This window comes from Herpailurus yagouaroundi, unplaced genomic scaffold, assembly GCF_014898765.1.
Source record: "Herpailurus yagouaroundi ecotype Mexico unplaced genomic scaffold, PumYag 100, whole genome shotgun sequence".
Classification (NCBI taxonomy): domain Eukaryota; kingdom Metazoa; phylum Chordata; class Mammalia; order Carnivora; family Felidae; genus Herpailurus; species Herpailurus yagouaroundi.
This window is the reverse complement of record NW_024412391.1, coordinates 992,390-1,013,662: the sequence shown is the minus strand read 5'-3', so window position 1 is coordinate 1,013,662 and position 21,273 is coordinate 992,390. Positions and strand designations below refer to the sequence as shown.

Here is a 21,273-nt window from a genome sequence, read left to right as displayed (position 1 = left end):
AGCCGCCTTGGGATTCTCTCTCTCCCTCTCTCTCTCTCTCTCTCTCTCTGCCCCTCCCCTGCTTGTTCTCTCTCTCTCTCTCTGTCTCAAAATAAATCAATAGACATTTTTTAAAAAATTTTTAAAAATCCTATCTCCAAACACAGTCACGTTCTGAGCTATTGGGAGTGAGGTCTTTACCATATGAATTTTTGCGAGGGACACAATTCACTCCATAACAACCCCCCACTCAGATTTCTTTCTGTGGCTCCAAAGTCCACCTTTTTAACCCTATCAACCTTGTCTCCTTCCCTGACTCCTTTACTAACCTCTAGCAAAACTGTTCTCAGATAGTTTCTGAGAGTCTCATATTACCTGTCTCTAGGCCGTCAGCACCCAACCTTCCAAGTCCTTCACAAATGCCCTTTCCTCTCAACTTGCCTGGTTTCTTCAACGGAGATGTTCTCATTCCTCCTGAGCAGGCGTTAGCCGTTTTGTTCACCTCCACCCACCCCTACTTTCCTGTACTTCCCCTCTTCTCTGGAGCTCGGCTTCTCCCCCTTTCCATTAGGTCTGCTGGAACTTCCAGGTAGAGAAGCTTTGGCTACAGGTATCGTCATGTGACCCAACCTCCGCCAATCAGATCCAACCTCCTGAGGCTCTTCTCCTGAGTGGTAACACAGCAGTCGGAGGGTGGTTGGAGCTGAGTCATTTGGTCACCACACTCCTGGATTCCTCCTGTCGCAACCACCACCACTGGCCTGGTTCCCGTTATTCTCAAAGCATCTGTTAAGCTCTCCCTTTCCTCTTCAGCGAGCTACCCAGAATCCTTCGAATGAACCCCGTGTTTTTCTTTTCTCCAGTTAGCCAATGTTCATTTCTTCCCTGTGCAACTGAATATCTCCATTGATTCAGTTTGAATCCCAGAGCACAGCGCTCGTCTATCTCGTAACACACCCTATTTCTGCCTTGTATGAGATGGGGCCCACGGTTTCCCTGCATTCTTTTTCCCCTTTGCTCAGGGCTGGAAGTAAGAAGGAAAAAAGGAGGGCAAGTGAGGAGAGGAGAGCCCAAATGTCAATTGGTCCTGGAGGGACATTTGATCTCTTGTTCCACATAGGACGTTGGGGGACGTAGTAAGATCCTCTGAGGAAAATTAATGGAGGGCGTGTGTCTTAGTCTTTTCGAGCTGCTATAATGAAGTGTCATAGACCGGGTGGCCTATAAACAACAGAAACGTATTGTTCAGAGTTCTAGAAGTTGGAAGTCCAGGATCAAAGCACCAGAAGATTTGGTATGTGGCGAGAACCCAACTTCCCGGTTCACAGATGGCTGTTTTCTCAATGTGTCCTCATGTGGCAGGAGGATTGAGGGAAGTCTCTGGGATCTCCTTTATAAGGGTGTTAATCCCATTCATGAGGGCTCTTCCCTCATGACCTAATCACCTCCCAAAGGCCCCACCTCCTGGTGCCATTATTTTGGGGGTTAGGATTTCAACACAGAAATTGTGGGGGTAGTGGGGACACAAACATTCAGTCCATAATGGTGTGTTTAAGCATGCCGGGAAGAGTCCTAGTGATTACCATGTAGCCCAGAAAGGCCTAGAAGTAGCAGAGAGAAACAAAAAGTCCTAAAGGGACCATGCAGAGCAAATGACTATGTCCCTACGGACACCTGCATGAACTGATAATGTAGAACCACAGGGGGACAATGGATGTTTCAACGGATAGTGCTGACTGATAGTATTGAGGACCATAAAGGCACCTCATAACTGATGCCTTAAGATTATGTAAGTCCTGAGAATTAGTCATGACCCCCAAAATGGTGGGGACCCCCACTGAGTTTATTCCAATCTGGTAAAAAGCAGGCTCAAAACAGAAATTACGTTGTTAGAGAGAAATATAGAAAGAAATGGTTTCCTGAGTTGAATACAAAGATTCAGGGGTGCCTGGGTGGCGCAGTCGGTTAAGCGTCCGACTTCAGCCAGGTCACGATCTCGCGGTCCATGAGTTCGAGCCCCGTGTCAGGCTCTGGGCTGATGGCTCAGGGCCTGGAGCCTGTTTCTGATTCTGTGTCTCCCTCTCTCTCTGCCCCTCCCCCGTTCATGCTCTGTCTCTCTCTGTTCCAAAAATAAATAAACGTTGAAAACAAAAAATTAAAAAAAAAAAAAGAAAGATTCACATCCCAACACATTTATTTCTGAACCGGTCTTATTCTTCCTCCTAGACTATAACAGGGCAAGGACTGTAGCTCTCTTTGTATCCCCTGCAACTGCTGTCTCGGTATCTCATGCAGCGTAGACACTCATCGATCTGTTTTTAAGTTGAATCTAATTGAATCAACCGCAGATTGGGAAGTACACAGCAGGGCTGGATCACCAACGTCCCTGAGATGGTTAGGCTTGATTTAGGGGAAGGGCCCTAAATCATTTTTCATCTTTGCATGAGAAAATTAAAGAGTTGCATCGATGGTCTCGAAACATTAATGGAATGTGCTTCTCCAGCATAGTGCAGATCTTTTGACCCTGGTGATTAGAAAGAACTGGCAGCTGTTTCTCACTCATGGCCTGAGAGTGCCTGCATTTTTGCAAAATTGAACCGCAGAACTTTGGAACTGGGAGGGATGTTGACCAAACGAGCCAACACCCTCACTTACAAGCGGGGGGCGGGGGGGGGGGACCGAATCCCAGAGATCTGTGGCAATTTGCCCGAAGTAACAGAGTCCATGAGAAAGTCAGAGCAAGGATCTGTCCCCTCGCTCCCTATTTTCCCCATCCAGCTGAGATTCCACGATCTGCCCCCTCAGCCAGGCCCTCGCGGACCCCCACCTCTCTTGCTTCGTCGTCTTGTATCGTCCACCCTCCCCAAACACCCGGAAAAACCTCACCTCGGATCATGCCACAGTTTCTGAGTTCTTTGTACACCTGGGCTGCTGAACTCTGCTTGAGATCAGATGACCTCACAGACTGGTGCCACCATAAATTCATGACTGCCAGACTCCACGGGGCCCTCTGTGTTGCCTGCGATCTGCTCTCTCACAGGGCTGCTGCTCCAGTTGACTCATGCTTCTCCCCCCCTCACGCTTCTGACCTCAACACACCTCCCCTTTATGAAGTCAATGCCTCTAACAGGAAAGCCCTTGACCACCCACCACCAAGCCTGTGGACACATCCGCCTCCACACCCACCCCGGCCGGACTCTAAACTCCACCTCGTCTCAAAGAGCCCGTTCTTTGTTTGGTCCCCTCTCTGCTCCATCTGTCATTTTTTTCTGAGCCACCTCCTTGCCATCAGCACCCGAGGAGAACACAGGTGGTTCCTGTATTTAAAAATCAAACCAACTTCCTCCCCCTTTCCCCATGTCCCCTTCCCCAACCACCTCGCTCCTACGCTCATTATCTTCGTTCCCCACCGCAGTCCGCCTACTACCACCGGTCCGCTACAGTGTTCTCACCAGGGACCTCATTGCTGTTAAGCCCAGAGGAGTCCTCACCTTGCTGGACAGCATCTGACCCTGCCCAGCAGTCCTCGACTTCTGGAAACATCACCTTGATTTCGATGACGACCAAGTCCTCTGATTTTCTCTGACTTCTCTGGGTACATCCTGTCAGTCTTTTTCAAGTCACCCATTCCCTACGTGTTGGAGTCTTCGGGGGGCGCTAAGCTATCTTCTCCGGTCACCGTACACACTCTCGCTAGGTAAGTTCGTCTACTCCCTTGAGTCTAATTACGATCAGGTTGAGAGGACTCCCAAGTCTACACTTCCAGTCCAGAACTGGCACTGGAGCACTAGATCTGTAATTCAACTGGACACCTCCCCCTCGCCCCCATCCCCCACCCACCCCCCCAAAACCTTCCATTCTCCTCCCATTGGAAGGCAATACCACCCCCGCCCGGGCATCATCCTTCCTCATGACTCTGAACCGCAGTCACTGAACGCTCTCAAGTCCACTTTCTCAATATCCCTCTAATGAGCCTCCCTCTTGAGAGAGATCTGTAGGGAAGTGGTTAAACTTGCAGCCAGCTGAAGTAGATTCAAGTCCCACATCTACCACTTGGTTATGCAAGTAACTCAGCCTCTCTGTGTTTTCCCCATTTACGGAACGTAGGTGGTAATAATAGACCTTCCTGGTGAGGATGCTACGAAGATTCAAGGAGATGGTGCATGTGAGCACTTAGAAGAATATTTGGCACAAGGAAGGTACTGGCTCTTGTCTTAGCTCTCGCTGCCACTCTCCAGAGCTGGGCCATGTGCTGTTGTCTCTTCCCTGGCTGAATCCTGATGCCCTTCCTATCTGGGGTCTTGTCCCTCCTCCAACTCCCATCAAGAGGATCTTATGAAACAAAATTTGACCAGGTCACTTGGCTACTAAAAACTCCACGGTGGCTTCCCGCTGCTCTGAAAATAAATTTCAAATTCCCGAACGCGGTCTACAAGGTCCCGCGTGATCTGGCCGGCAACACTCCTTCCTTCCCTCCACCTCAGACCCCCACCTACATTGGCTGTACCAGCTCCCCCTCAGCCTTCGGGTCTCAGCTCAACATCACTTGCTCTGGAAAGACAGCCTGTCTCCTCTCAATCCTCTCCTTGTCCAACAAGCTCGCCACGGAGCTTTTCATGGCCTACTTGTCTGTTTCTTGATGGAGTAGGAGCTCTGCTGGCTTTTACATTCATTGCCTTATCTTTTCGTTGCCTCCCATTAGGTTATGAGGTCTTTGGGGGCAGGGACTTCATCTGGTTCACTGCTGGATCCCAAGAACCCAGAAATCTGTCTGGCACACAGGACGTGTTCAATAAATATTTGTTGAATGAACTAAATGACACCAAGGCTATCATTTTCTCAATACAGATGTTAGGTTTTTAGGAAGCAGACAGCATTATGATTCATTTGGGAAATCGAACACCAGCAAATCTTCTTAAAATAATATAATCTGTTTTCGTTCAGATACCTCTCACCTTGGGAAGCCTGGTGTAATCTTCTCAGACGACTTCTACACACTCCATCATCTCTACGGTAATATATCTCACGGAATAGGCTCCAAAGACCCTTAACCTTGAAGAAACCTTAGTTCTTCTTTTTATGGAGAGATTTTTACCCTAGAAAAGCCTGTGGGCTACGTCAGCATGAAATAATGGCCTTAATCACATTGGACAACCTTTTCTACTTAAAATTATTTATGAGATTCAAGTGAGGAGTTAGTAAATTAATGACAGATTTAACTTTAAATGGTCCTTCCTTCCTAATGCTTTTGCCATAATGACTTTCAATACAAGGTAGCCTTTGTTGGTTTTAGAAAACAGAAAAAAGAGTTTCTTTCATTTTAGAATGTTCTTTTACAATATCTTTCCTTTAGGCGAAAACAGATGAGATTTTAAAAGGGTGTGTGTCATTAACTATTATGATTAAGCATTTATTCTTCTCTTATTAATGTGTGAACATTTTTTGGTCAACCCTCCTCTCTTTGTTCTCTCCCTTCCTCTTCTTGAGGAAAAAGAAAAGAAAAAAAATAAGAAAGAGAAAGGTATACAACATACACACATATATATGCATGTGAAGGGAGAGGGATCCCACAGGATTCTCATATATTGAGAAAGAAGGGTTTGCATATATGCATATGTTATCTATTAATATATGCATGTATATGTGTATGTTTGTATGTATGTGCATATATATATATATATAAATACTTAGTATGTCCCAACATGTTTATTAATTTCCAAGGCCATCTTCATAAATGGGTAAAATTTCCACATTTGCATATAAATATATGGATGTGTATATAAGGATACACACACATATACATATTATGTATGCATAACATATGTATATTATGTAATATATACATGTGATATATACATATAAATAACATATTCATATTAATATATGTCCCATATGTGAGTACATATATGCAATATATATGTAATAAATATGTATTCTATAAATATATAGGTATATATTTGTATATATATGTGTGTGTGTATTACATATGTATATTATGTATACATAATATGAATACATGGCCATATGTTCCTATGAATCTATGGAAGCTTTACCCATTTATGAAGATGACCCTGGAAATTAATACACATGTTAGAATATACTAGACATTTATGTCCCTTATGAAGCTACACTACCATATATATTAATCCAATTTTTTTTTTTAATGTTTATTTATTCTTGAGAGAGAGACAGACAGAGACAGAGTCTGAGCTGGGGAGGGGCAGAGAGAGAGGGAGACACAGAATCCAAAGCAGGGTCCAGGCTCTGAGCTGTCAACACAGAGCCCGACTCAGGGCTCGAACTCACAAACTGTGAGATCATGACCTGAGCCGAAGTCAGACGCTCAACTGACTAAGCCACCCAGGCGCCCCCTTAATCTGAATTTTTAATTCTTAGTAATCACCAACCTTGTGGGAAGTGTTGGTAACCTTTTTGTTTGATCTAAACTTGATTCATTTCCTTTCTTCCAAAAACTGCCATACTTCACCAAAGTAAATGAAATGCATTCTGGATTCGGGGGTAATTCAGTGAGATCACGTGAAAAACCCAGAGATAAGAATGTTACAGAGGCAGGCCCAGACATCCTAGTGAGGACCACCTTGTGCTTCTTACATTGTATACTGTCCACTTGTCTCGGACAGGTCTCCATGCAGCCACCACGCTGGGTCCCTGTCCCAGGAACAGAGGGCCTTTCCAGAAGAAGTGAAGGTTCTCCTCATGTACCGCTTTTGCAGGAAGAAATAGAGAAGCCAGATATCTTAATGCCTGACCAGGGGCCGGCCGTGGTCCCCCCGCTCCCCATCTGCTAGAAAGTTTCCACACCCACTGGGAGTCCAGCCTGCTGGGAACCAGGGTGGACCTTTGAGTGTTTCTGTGGCCTAGAAGACCTGAGTTTCCACTGAATTCGATTATTAATTAGCTGTGCAATCCAGGGCACATCACTCTCCTTCTCTGACTCTCACTTCCTCTCTGTAATTAAGGAATTTGGACTAAATGATCTCTTAAGTTCTTTTTAGCTCCACTGTTCTATTCTCACTTTCTAAGTTGCCGTTTATAGATGTGGAAAGGTAGGGGCACCTGGGTGGCTCAGACGGTGAAGTGTCCGACTTCAGCTCAGGTCATGATCTCACGGCTTGTGAGTTCGAGCCCCACGTCGGGCTCTGTGCTAACAGCTCAGAGCCTGGAGCCTGCTTCGGATTCTGTGTGTATCTCTCTCTCTCTCTCTCTCTGCCCCTCCCTACTCATGCTCTGTCTCTCAAAAATAAATAAACATTAAAATAGATAGATAGATAGATATAGATGTGGACAGTCTACCTATCCCTCTAGTCTCAAATCCGTGTGGTAAAAATGTGGGCCCGTCTAATTAAAGTATCTTCTGTACCGGACACAAAATTAGGATTTGGGGAAGTGCTAAAAGTGGCTTTCACAGTAGTCAGTACTAGGAAAAAGGAAGATCTTGAAGCTTAATATTCCTCTACTAAAGATCTTAAATGAAGGGAAAGGAACTAGGAAGCCCGTTTACAGAATAGCTTACCTCGTTTTTTTCATTAACATTTTTAAACGTTTATTTATTTTTGAGAGACAGAGAGAGTGCAAGGAGGAGGCCCACACAGAATCTGAAGCGGGCTCCAGGCTCTGAGCTGTCAGCACAGAGCCCGACGCGGGACTTGAACCCACGAACCGTGAGATCATGACCTGAGCCGAAGTCAGATGCTCAACCGACTGAGCCACCCAGGCACCCCGCTTCCCTCACTTTTGAGAGTTCTAGTAGCAACAGAGGCTACTGTGACCTCACCGTCCTGGCACACTGATCGTTAGGAAAGGCGTATAGAAACATCTGGAGAGCGCTTGGCTGGCTCAGTCGGTGGAGCGTGCGACTCTTAACTCTAGGTTGTAAGTCTGAGCCCCTCATTGGATGTGGAGATTACTTGCAAAAATGAAATCTTAGGAGCGTCTGGGTGGCTCAGTCGCTTAAGCGTCCGACTCTTGATTTCGGCTCAGGCCATGATCTCACGGTTCATGAGTTTGAGCCCCGTTATCAGACTCTGTGGTGACAGCGTGGAACCTGCTTTGGATTCTGTCTCTGCCCCTCCCCTGCTTGCTTTCTATCTCTCTCTCCAAAATAAATAAAAATAAACTTACGAAAACTGAAATCTTTAAATTTTTTTTTCAACGTTTATTTATTTTTGAGACAGAGAGAGACAGAGCATGAATGGGGGAGGGTCAGAGAGAGGGAGACACAGAATCCGAAACAGGCTCCAGGTTCTGAGCGGTCCGCCCAGAGCCCGACACGGGGCTCGAACTCACGGACCGCGTGATCGTGACCTGAGCCGAAGTCGGCCGCTTAACCCACGGAGCCACCCAGGCGCCCCCGGAAAATGAGATCTTAAAAAAAAAAAAGTCTGGAAGAGACTGGGAGGGGTGGGTGATGGGAGACACTCATTCCTGGATTTATATATTTATTTATTACATTTGACGAGTTAAACCGTGTGCTCTCCTGCTCTCCTCGAATCCAGGAAAAAGACAAAATTTACGAAATAAAAGGTAAAACGAAGCTCACTGGTAAATATAATTAACTACCACAATCAATTCTGATCCATCTCCTACAGGGTTTACTTTGCTCCAGTGAGAGCTCTCCAGGGTGCCCCTGTCTCTTCTCCGTGTCCACCGGGGAGACTCTGTATCTTAAAGTGACATGTAATTAAGTGCACGATCACAGGCCTGTCCCATCTGCCAAGGAGAAGGGGAAAGCCACAATCCTTGTCTCAGGGAATTCTCTCAGCGTGTCCTCTGTGTTCTCTTCGGGACACTCGGCCCACCTCATGGCATCTTCCTTCTCCCAGGCCCTGGGTTGAGACAACAGCCATTCTGTCACCAAGGCGAAAAACAAGGCAGGAGGTTTGCCTAGTAAAAGAACAGTCAGCGTGACAAATAAAAGCATAATTGAAATTTACCAACTAGTCTCTCTTGGGGCGCCTGGGTGGCGCAGTCGGTGAAGCGTCCGACTTCAGCCAGGTCACGGTCTCGCGGTCCGTGAGTTCGAGCCCCGCGTCGGGCTCTGGGCTGATGGCTCGGAGCCTGGAGCCTGTTTCCGATTCTGTGTCTCCCTCTCTCTCTGCCCCTCCCCCGTTCATGCTGTCTCTCTCTGTCCCAAAAATAAATAAACGTTGAAAAAAAAAAAAATTAAAAAAAAAAAAAAAAAAAAGAAATTTACCAACTAGTCTCTCAACGAGAGCCTTGAGCAAATGTGCCCTGCACGGCGTCATTTTGTTGATTTAAATTAGTTACTGGCGCTAACCATACTAAAAGGGGGGGGGGGCCCGGGGGCGGGGGGGGGGGAGGAAGGGACTTGCCGAAGTTAATGTTGCTAATATCTCTGCTACCTGGTGTAGAAGTTCTAGCTTTCCCCAGGATCTGTTTTACCCATCTTCTTAACGTGTATTTATTTTTGAGAGAAAGAGAGAGACACAGAGCGCGGGCAGGGGAGGGGCAGAGAGAGAGAGGGAGACACAGACTCCGAAGCGGGCTCCAGGCTCCGAGCCGTCGGCACCGAGCCCGATGCGGGGCTCGAACTCGTGAACCGTGAGACCGTGACCTGAGCTGAAGTCGGACACTGAACCGACGGGGCCACCCCGGCGCCCCTGTTTTATTCGTCTTCTTTAGGAAGGGTCAGCCTGGGGCCCAAATCCAGCCAATCGCCTGTTCTCATAAATAAGGTGGCATTAGAACGCAGCCACGAGCGTTCATATGCGTAACATCTGTGGCTGCTTTCACACGCAACAGCAGAGTTAAGTAGCTGAGCTCAGAAAGCCTAAAATATTTTCTATCTGACCCTTAACAGAAAGAGTTTGCCCTATATTAATAGGCAACTATATTAATTATAGTTTGCTCTATATTAATAGAACACGCAATTCTGAGCTCTGTGCACGGCTGCCTGGAATAGGGACCTCATGTCCCCACCTGCTAGTGATGATGTCATGTGGCGAAGCGTTGCCAGTAAGATATAAGAGGAAGTTGGGTACAACTTTATCTGGAACCGTGAGATCAGCCTGAGTGCAGAGGCCGCGCACAGCAGAGCAATGAATTGGGAAGGGCCTGGCCTGGACACCACGGAGCACCTTCTGGCTGGACTTGAACATTCTGCCCCGATTTCTAGATGAGCGGGAAATAAATCCTTAAGTTGGATTTTTTTTTTTTTTTTTTTTTTTTTCTCAACAAAATCAAATGATAATATATCGGGGTATGCCCATTTTTAACATAAAATGTAGCTACAGCTAGGATTTTTTCAATGTATCTTCCTCGAACAAAAACCCAGGTATCTGCTTTCAGATGGAAGACGGGATGTTACTAGAACTTCTTAAAATGACTGCCGATAAATGACCTCCAGACCATTCAGGAAAGAGCATCATCACGGAGAGATGAATGCGTTCCTTGTTTGTATCCGAAGCTTTATTTTTATAAGCTATAATTTCTCAATTTATCATCCTCGTCCTTAATTGGGTGAGGACAGGATGTTATTTCTAGTAATTACAGTAACTATTAAACAAAACTGTCACGCCCTAAATAATTGAGAATTGTCAAATTCGAAATGAGTGTTTTCCTAATGTGTCATCCCAAATTAATAGGCATTTGTTGGGGAAATCAGGGACATATTGGCTACAATTCTACTTCTCCCTCGCGCTATTTGCTTTTTGCCTTCATTGTTAAGCAGTAAAACAGTTCCGTCACAACAGGCAAGCAACCTGTGCCTGGTGACACAGCAGGTGTGGGACACATGTTTGAACAAAATGCCTTTTTATTAATTTAATTAGCGCCTGGCCTCACAGGCTGCTGAAGGAAGAGTGAGAAGCTTCCTTCCCGCACAGCAAACATCTCTCAGGCTCTCACTCTCCGTCTTCTTTCAGGGTGAAGCCTCTTGTCGTGTATTCCCGTTTTCACCTCTTAGCACTTTCTCCTGGGTTGCAAAAAAAAAAAAAAAATGAAAGAAAGAAAGAAAATATGAGCCTTTCTAGACTGTGACAATTTATCCAAGGATTTTGTTCGCTTTGGTGAGAGAAGATTTGAGAATCCTAGAGCAAATACTTTGTGCTATGTGTTTTTTTGTTTTAATGTTTTATTCTTGAGAGAGAGAGAGAGTCAGAGCCCGAGCAAGAGAAGGGCAGAGAAAGAGGGAGGCCCAGAATTGGAAGCAGGTTCCAGGCTCCGAGCTGTCAGCACAGAGTCTGACACGGGGCTCGAACTCACGAGCTGTGAGATCATGACCTGAGCTGAAGTCAGACGCTCAACTGACTGAGCCACCCAGGCGCCCCTGTGCTATGTGTTTAAAATGCAATCCTAGAATGTGGGGTAGTGGAAGGCGCTACCGAACTCATTTAGCCTCAGCATCTTAATCCGGAAAAGGAAACTGAGGCCCAGAGAAGTGAGACGTTTTGCCCACAGTTGTGGGAAATTCTGAACTGGGAAACAAATCCCTGGGTTTCTAATCCAGGGATCTTTCCACAAATTGGGCGTATTCTTTTAGTTTCAAGTCTTAAAAATGTTGAGGAATTGGGGCACCTGGGTGGCTCCGTCAGTTAAGCACCGACTTCGTCTCAGGTCACGATCTCACGGTTCGTGAGTTCAAGCCCCACGTCAGGCTCTGTGCTGACAGCTCGGAGCCTGGAGCCTGCTTCGGATTCTCTGTGTCCCTCTCTCTCTGCCCCTCCCCTGCTCACGCTCTGTCCCTCTCTGTCTCTCAAAAATAAATAAACGTTAAAACAAATTTAAAAAAAAAAAAAAACAGAAAGAATCGGTTTCCATCTTTCCACCTTGCTTTCTCCTGTGTTGGTTTCCTTCTCAGCCAGTCTCTCTGTGGTGACAAACAGGCTATCACCTGCTCCTAACTTACATCCTACTAACTTAGGGACGCCCAAGGAATAGTTTCTGCACGCTGTTCCGGGCTTGTCCCCATTCCTGGGGCAGGAACACGTGGCCCCACAACTTGAGCCACATAAGCTGAGCTGGGCACAGTGAGGGACACCCAGCGCTGTGCCCGTAAATATTTGGCAACCGGTTCTGGGGGCGGGGAATAGCGTCCTCATTTGTAAAGCCTAGCAGTTTCCAGGGTAGATCTCAAGCTCTCCCCAGGTGGTCCCAGAGCACCGAGTTGGGACGAGATGTGCGGGAACACCCATGAGGTAATATTTCTACCGTACAGACAAATAAACGTAAATAACCTGGAGATCAATGACAATAATAAAATGCAGTTAATTAGTACCTTACGAGTTTTGAGCACGTGCTGCTTTGTTTTAAATACAATGTATTTAATCTCAAGTGTGTAGAATTTAATGGTAAGTAATGGCTGTGTCCAACCACGAGCTGGCCAGATTCCTGATATTTTCATATTCGGCTCTCGTGAACCAGTATGAGCCAGCTGTAGCATACCAGCGGGCAAATACTGCAGAAGGAGAGGTCATCTGTTATCAGAATTAGGGAGAATGGATGCTGAGCAGGCAAAGACAGTAAATGTCTCTTCCAAGCAAGAGGGAAGATTTCAGTGCAAATGGAAAATTGGTTATGTTGTAGCAGAGGAAATGCAAAAGAAGAGTTGTCCTTGCCAAAAACGTATTGTGAGAGGAAATCTTGGAGCATCAGGAGACACATAAATCGTGTGTGTGTGCATGTGTGTGTGTGTGTGTGTGTATGTGTGTGTGTGTTTATGCCCCATGGTAGCCGGTGGTAAGAGTTCCTGAGTATTTCTGCAGCCTCAGTCCTAAGGGTTGGTGGTTTGGAACAGGACAGCCCAGGAGACATCCTGAAGACCCCAAGGACTTGCAAGGATGGAAAGGGCCTTCTCAGTATTTTGCTCCTATCTCGGTCCTCCAGAAAAGCTGATCTCAATAATTAGAATTAAATGCAGGAAAGTCCTTCGCAAACTGGTGTGAGTCTAGACTGTAATTTTTTGTTTTGATGTTTATTTGTTTTCAAGAGTAACAGAGAGACAGAGCACGAGCAGGGGTGGGGCAGAGAGGGAGACACAGCATCCACAACAGGTTCCAGGCTCCGACCTGTCAGTACGGAACCCAACGCAGGGCTCGAACTCACGGACCATGAGATCATGACCTGAGCTGAAGTCGGCCGTTTCAACCACTGAGCCACCCAGGCGCCCCGAGACTGTAATTTTTTTTTTACTTTTTTTTTTAACGTTTTATTTTTGAGACAGGGAGAGACAGAGCATGAACAGGGGAGGGTCAGAGAGAGGGAGACACAGAATCTGAAACAGGCTCCAGCCTCTGAGCTGTCAGCACAGAGACCGACGCAGGGCTTGAACTCACAGACCGTGAGATCATAACCTGAGCTGAAGTCGGCCGTTTCACCCACTGAGCCACCCAGGCGCCCCGAGACTGTAATTTTTTTGAAAGGACTGAAGTTGCATTTTAATCCACATGGCAAGCATCCTCCAGAAAGCCTGTCCGTCCTCACTACCCCAGAGCACATGGCTATTTCCCACTTGAACTTCTGCCGTGCTTCATCACAACACCATTTACATACACTATGATTATATCCTCTCTCATTTTGTTACAAAAATATTCATGGGAGAGAGCTCTATCCTGCCAAACACATTATTGCCTCCTTAATGTTTATTTTTTTTATCCCCAACAATGCTGAGCATAGTATTAAGCACATAGAATGTTTAACAAATGTGTATTGATGTGAAAACTGACGTGCAGTGGCAAATTACTAGCTACTAAAAGAACTTGTGTTTTTTTTTTTTAATTTTTTTTAATGTTTATTTTTGAGAGAGAGAGAGACAGTATGAGCGGGGGAGGGACATTCTGTCTCTAAAGAGAGACATTGTGTCTCTAGAGAGGGAGACACAGAATCCGAAGCAGGCTCCAGGCTCCGAGCTGTCAGCACAGAGCCTGACCCAAGGCTCGAACCCACGAACTGCGAGATCATGACCTGAGCTAAAGTCTGACGCTTAACCGACTGAGCCGCCCAGACGCCCCCCGAAGAAATTGTTTTATGAAAAGATAATGGTGATGTGATAACCAGGATAATAAGATGTGTGTAAATGGTGTTTCTAAGCCCTTCAGGGTGTGACCGGAAATTATTTCTTCCCTTTGAAATCTTATCAAAAATGCTGACTTGGTTTTCACAAAGACGGTGTCATGGTAAAAGGCAAGTTAGGCCCTGTGCAAATTAATCAGGTCCAAAAGCTGAGATTGTCCTGTAAATAAAATTCATAGTGACAATTGTCTCTCAGCCAGTCCTGTAAGCTCATTGCCCACAGCATGAACGCTGGCCAAACCTGATACATTCACAGAATTTTGCAAAGGTGACTTCCAAGGAGGTGGCCTCAGTGAGCCAATGCCTTATGTTGATTATCGGAAGAGAAATGACCAGAGGCTAAGGCAGCACCTTCATCCCAGAGGCAATTTTCAAGTTGAACGTGGGGATCCGTGTTGACATGGTTGATGCCATGGTTACTTACCTTTAGACAAAAGTCAGCTTTCTGGTAAGAAAATTGAAGCATTTGTCACTTAATCGTCTTTTTTTTTTAATTTTTTTTTAATATTTATTTCTGAGACAGAGACAGAGCATGAGCAGGGGAGGGACAGAGAGAGAGGGAGACACAGAACCAGAAGCAGGCTCCAGGCTCTGAGCTGTCAGCACAGAGCCCAACGTGGGGCTTGAACTCACAAACCATGAGATCATGACCTGAGCCGAAGTCGGTCGCTCAACCGACTGAGCCCCCCAGGCGCCCCTGTCACTTAATCATCTTAATTGTTCACACTACATATTTGAAAAGTTGTAGGGTTGAAAATGCTATAATTATAGTGTCTTATTCAGACTTCAGCTGTTCCCCGGACAATGCCCCACCCCTTACCAAAAGCGCTTCTTAAAATTATGCTGTTCAGCTTCTGGTTGGAGTTTCCCAGTTTAAAGGAGATTTAGACCATAGATCTGAAGGCCTCTTCTTTCGATTTTTATTTCTCAGTCTTGTTGGGCCAGCTGCCTTCAACAGATGGAAATGTGGTCCCTTTTGAAGGCAGCATCTGCTATGGTACCTGCCGGCGTCATCTTTTCCCATTTCATGTGGAATCACATACGTTTTTGCCCATGGCCTGCTCTAACCACACTTTAAATTATACCTAAATTTAATTTTAATTCCAAACACAATCTCTCAGAGCAGCAAATAAAAACAAGTAATTAGAAGTTTGCAAGTTTCTGATTTGACAGCAATTTGAAGAAACAGAAAAATGGTGTCATGTGGAACTTAAGAAAGGGTACGTGAAACTCACAAATGTTGCTAAACCTGTGCGCGTGCACGCACACGCATTATTATTAAACCATAGTCAAATTGCCCCAATATCCAGAGGACATAGACAATGCAATTTGGTACAGCTGACTTTCCCCGACGGTTCAACAGGGATGCCTTTAAGAATCAAAACTTTGGGTGGCTCGATTGGTTAAGTGTTCGACTCTTGATACTGGCCCAGGTCATGATCTCATGAGTGAGAAGAATACAGAACCCCAGTTTTGTGGGTTCGAGCTCCCCATCGGGATTCTGCTTGGAATTCTCTCTCTCTCTCTCTCTCTCTCTCTGTCCCTCTCCCACTCACACTGTCTCTGTCTCTCTCAAAATAAATACGTACATACATACATACATACTTTCCAAAAATTTTAAAAATTAAAAAAAAAGAAAACTTTAAAATCATAACGACTCTCATGTCAGTGCTTTGCGGGATGTATTACATTCAGTTTATAAATATAATTTCATCCACTTCGTAATGACTTATTGGCATCCTTACGAACATTCGTCACCACGCTCCGCTGTTGTGACAGATAGTGTGTCTAGGACGAAAATAATTCTTATTCATCTCCATTCAGTACCACAAACGTTTGTGTGTTGGCCCTGTCCACACCAGAAATGATGCTGAGTCCTAAGAATAGAGATGAACGAACCTGGTGTTGTTTCCAGCCTCGCTCTTTCCCACTCAAGGAAAAACGAGAGGGCAGGAGACACACGATGAGTCATCACAGACAACTAGCCTTGGAGGTGAGCAGAACCCAGATCGTGAGGGAGTTTGAACTTGGGCAGTAGGAAGCATGGAGCAGGCAGATGGAAAAGTGGACACAATGAGATGTCTGCTCTGGTCCAAACAAGAAATGACACAACCTGAGCCGGGCCAGTAACAGCTCAAAGAGACAAAACCCACAGGATCTGGTGTCTCCCTTCATGATGGAATAGAGAAGGAGAATCTAGGATGATCCCTAAGTCTCTTGCTATGGCACCTGGGGGATGATGCCATTGGCCAAGATGGGAGATTCGGAAAGAATGGGCTTGAGAAGGAAAGGTACTGAGTTTGGCTTTTCATTCATTTCTTCAACAAATATTTATGGGTCACCTAGTGTGTGCCAGTCACTGGGTTGGCACTGTGGGTACAATGGTGAGCAAAAGAGGACGTGATCATGGCCTCTTCTCCGAAGGTATCTCATCGTTCTTGGATTAAACACCAAACTTGTTACTTGGCCTATAGGCAGGGAGCATATCAAAAACTGTCCAGACACTTAACAAGTAATACTACACAGGTACTGATCATCAGAACAGATGCCGGCATCTTGGATCAGCATTTTAAGAATCTGCATTTCCTGCCCCCTTATGCCAGGCGTTACTCTTCTGGTTACTGGATCACGGGGAAAGTCCAGAGGAGGGGCTGGCCAGCGGGACTCATGGAGGGGGTGGGGGAACACTGGAGTAGCTCAGCGTAGCAGCTATATTTATCAACTGTACAGAAGTATGTTACTGTCTTAATGACAGCATGGCCATATTGGTACAGATTGGCTGACCATCGGGCCTGCTTCCAAGGCCTTCTGTGGTCTGGCATCTCTCCCCTTCTCTGGCTTTGTCTCCTGCCCTCGCTGTTCTAGCCACACTGGCCTTCTCTGAGTGCCTTGAAAATACCACACTCCCACTATGGAGCCCCCAGCCATTGTTTCCTCTGCAAACAGCCTTCTTGGGGGCCCCCGCCGCCCCCACCCCCTCAGCTAACTCCTCTACATCCTTCCTTCTCGACTCTGACAGATTCCTCAGGAAGCAGGCCTGACTTCCCTGAAGAGGGAGCCCTCCCTCCACCCCCACCGCCAATTCATCGCCCAGTGATAATCCCTCACAGCACCGTGTCCTTCTCCCTTGCCATTATCACTGTTGAAGTTTACAAATATATTTATGTGGTTACTCAGCTCACCCTCTCTTGTAAGCTCCAAGAGCGGAGAGATCGTGTCTTCTTTTGACTGGGGCCGGGGGATCTGTTTCTGAGATGGCGCCCTCATGTGGCTACTGGCAGGAGACCTCAGCTTCTCACCACGTGGAGCTCTCCTCACAACATGGTAGCCAACTTCCCCCAGATCAAAACATCCAAGAGAGCGAGAAGAAGCCACAGTGGCTTTTGTGACCCAGTCTCCTGAGGCTCACCGTGTTGCTTCCAGTTTATTTAGAAGCGAGTCATTATTAAGTTGAGCACACACTTAGAGGGAGAGGAATATGGCTCCACCCCTTAAAGTGAGGAGTATAAAACATTTTGTGGACGCCGAGTAAAATCATCATAAGGAGCATTAACTCTGAGGACTGCTATAGGTCAGAGGTTGGCATCTCTTTGAATGCAGAGAAGTGACGTGAAAGCAGATAAAATATTATACAATCGTACCCATATAGGTAACGTGTGTTAACGGATGACCACTGACTTTGGTAAAAGCCACATCGCTGCTGACTTTGACATTAGACAAACTCTTTGCATTCTTACCATTTTCTTTGAGAATACCAGTCACGATGAAAAATTAACACTCAGAAAATTCATCTCTCAACAAAGTGATATTTTCAGATAATCATATTGAAAATAATCTTAATATACTCTATGTCATGATTTATAAAAAGTATTCTAAGCATACTGAATATCATATTTATAGCTGTAATTTGGAGTTTTCTTTGTATATTATTTACTAGCGTATTGAATTCCCTGCCCGTTAAGTGTGTATATATTTCAACCAGACTAAAATACAGCATTGCAACCCAGACTAAAGTTGCCTCAGACATTCAGAAATTCTTGAGAAATCCTTTCTGTAACATTGTTTTCTTGTTTTTTGCATTCCTTTTGACACATTTCAATCACCAGTTTCTAAAAATTACTTGTTAAGATCTGATTTAAGAGGTGCCTGGGTGGCTTAGTCAGTTGGGCGTCCGACTTCGGCTCAGGTCATAATCTCATGGTTCACGGGTTTGAGCCCCGCATCGAGCTCTGTGCTGACAGCTCGGAGCCTGGAGCCTGCTTCGGAGTCTGTGTCTCTTTCTCTTTCTGCCCCTCCCCCATTTGCACTGTGTCTGTCTCTCAAAAAATAAATAAACGTTAAAAAAATTTTTTTAAAGATCTGTTTTGACATCATGCTTATCTTATGACAATTATTCCATACTCAGAAGTTTGGGCCAAAAACACATTTAATGTGTCCCTGTTCTTTCACATGTATGTATCCTTAACTAGTTGACCTTCTAAACAGAAGAAATATTTTTTTTAATTTTTTTTAATGTTTACTTATTTTTGAGAGAAAGAGACAGAGTATGAGGGGGAGAGGGACAGAGAGAGAGACACACACAGAATCTGAAGCAGGCTCCAGGCTCTGAGCTGTCAGCACAGAGCCCGACGTGGGGCTCGAACTCATGAACCGTGGGATGATGACCTGAGCTGAAGTCGGACGCTCAACCGACTGAGCCACCCAGGTGCCCCTAAACAGCAAGAAATCTTAATTAAATAATGTGAACACAGCAATGTTCCTTCTCTAATATTTCCATTATATTTAGCTTCCTTTTCCTTGTCTTTCAAATAAAGTCAAGAATCATTATTTTACCTGTTATTGGGAGCGTATCTGTTAAAGTCTTTGGGGAGAGGCAGCATTTTAGATGGATGTTATGCCAGGGAGACTGCTTCTGTGCTATGATTTCGGAAGAAATCCTCCACTCTTCCTGTGTTTGAAATTTACCCAGCAGGAGTCATGGTGTTTCGCTCCATGGTTTGTCTTAAGGTTAAATGAAAATGATTTCTAGTTGTTTGGAACATCATAAGGAATGAACCCTGTCGTACGCACCTCGCCATTTCGTCGGCACATCAAAGCCGTGAAGCACGATCATCAGAGTCTTTCTCCTGGTAAGGTGCAATGGATAAAGTGACTTGACCAAGATGGCCCGTGTCCTGTTGAATATTGCTCAACGAGTAAACGGTAGGGGCCAAACTGAAACTCTGGGCTTTTTATTTCAAGGTCCTGGAGCTTTCCACCATAACAGGCTGACTTCATTCACACCGATGCGTAAGTTACAGCTCTCAGAGCTATGACTAGGAGCATTGTGGCATAAATGGAGAAGGGACCCCGACAGATGTCAGTCGTGGCTGACCGAGTATGCAGTCTGGGTCTGCTCAGGAGATAGAAGCCACGGGGTGGGTTAAACAGGGAAGCTGAATATAAAGAATTATTAATTGTGATGAAAGGGAGGCTGTAAGATAGAAGGAATCTCTTTGTGGTGCCCCGGCAGCAGAGAGAGGACCTAAGTAAGGGCAAGCTTGGAAGGGGTTCGGATCTCTGTTGGAGAAGGTGTGGTTCGGCCCACCCTAAGCATGACGCATAAGAGGACAGTCTGATGCACTGCACATCATCGAAATTAAAAACTTGGACGACCAGGTTAAGAGGATGAAAGACGGGGAAGCCTGGAGGCTAGTGCGGCAGAAACACAGACTCCAAGAATCCGTGTCTATCCCAGAGGCGCAGGCAACGTGCTTAGAACACAAAGGAGAAGGAGATTAATTTCAGCCAAGGGGATCTGAGGAGTCAGAGGAGGTGATAAGTAAACCGGGATTTGAAAGGCAAGCAGGATTGCAACAGATGGACCCAGAAGTATGAAGAGCATCCCAGGCAGAATGAGCAAAGGCCAGAAGGTTCGTAGCCCGGTGCGTGGGAGGAGCCAAGTGGGAAGTGAGCCTGGAAAGGTGGGACAAATAGTGCAACCAAGTGCCCTGCGCATATAGCCCCTGTGCCCAAAGCCCTCGAGGCCAGAGAATGTTAAGTACAGTAAGAGGTGCAGAGAACCCTGGCGGGGGTGCGGGGCCAGGGGGTGGGGGGAGCTCTGGACCTAGGTAAGAAGAAGATTATTTGGCCAGGGGCCATGATGCAAGATGTCCATCTGTTCTGGGGGGCATTGCCCGAAGGTGGGCAGGAGGGAGGAGCTACAGGGCCCCTTCTGGAAGTTTTCCCACTTCTGTCCCCTCATCTTAGGCCCAGGCTGTGACACCTGAGTCTGTCTCTTTCCCATGGGCGTCTCTTCCTTGCGTCCTCCCAAGGCCTTTCTCAGACTGAGGGCGGGGCTGCAAAAACTCACCTGCCTGCCGTAGTGTTTCAGGGGGATTGATCCGCCGCGGATCCCCACTTTGTGCAAGGGAAGAGCCACCCCTGCTTCCCAGGTCTGAACTACGGGGTAGTATTGTAGCCACGGGGGGAGAAAGTAGGTCAGTTAGCAAGTGGGTTGTGAAGTGCTTCCTCAAGAAACACATCACAGTAAATGCTTTACTCTGCTTTTCAAAACCGTGGATACCCTGGGATTAAAAAAAAAAGCTCAGTTTATTTTGACCATTAGAGTTTCACATCCACTCTTTACATCTACTGACCTAATTCTATCAGGAAAACTGAAGGGTCTGTGGTTCCAAGTGTATTTCATCCCATTGCCAGTTTCTTTCAGGCGGTCTTGCTGGTAGCTGGGAGGTGGCAATCCTTCCGCTCCGTCCAAGTAGCATTTGCTAATTTAAAGGCACACAAGTCAGCAGTCTTTTAACAACTAGGGGAGCACATTGCTGGGGTATTTACCGAGTTCTAATCTTCTGGTAAAAGGTGAGAACGGTTAGAGGGAGAAATGAAAGAAAGTAACATTGACGAAAGAAAGAACGGGAGAGAGAAGGGGCGCCTGGTTGGCTCAGTCGGCTGAGAGTCAGTTGACATTTGATTTCAGCTCAGGTCTTAATCCCAGGTTCGGGGGATCTGGGATGGAGCCCTGGGCTGGGCGTGGAGCCTGCTCAAGATTCCCACCCCCAACCCCTTTTCTTTCTCCCTCTGTCTCTCTGCCCCCTCCCCCCGCCCCCCAAAAAGAATGGAGAGATGGATGGGCTTCCTGAATGGGAGGAAAATCTGAGTGTCTATTTTGGGTATTTAGCTGTTGCTCCCCAAGCAAGTTATTCTGGGGGGTGGGGGGGTGTCTGTAATTCCTGTTCCATCCCAGAA

General features: G+C 46.1%; 1 long non-coding RNA gene across 1 annotated transcript; it reads left to right on the top strand.

The window, feature by feature from the left end:
• The first annotated feature begins 2,710 nt into the window (after positions 1-2,710).
• LOC121028156 (uncharacterized) lies at positions 2,711-7,100 on the top strand. Its single transcript, XR_005789099.1, has 3 exons — positions 2,711-3,676; positions 4,924-4,992; positions 6,621-7,100. It is a non-coding gene; the product is annotated as an uncharacterized LOC121028156 (long non-coding RNA).
• The last annotated feature ends 14,173 nt before the right edge of the window (positions 7,101-21,273 follow it).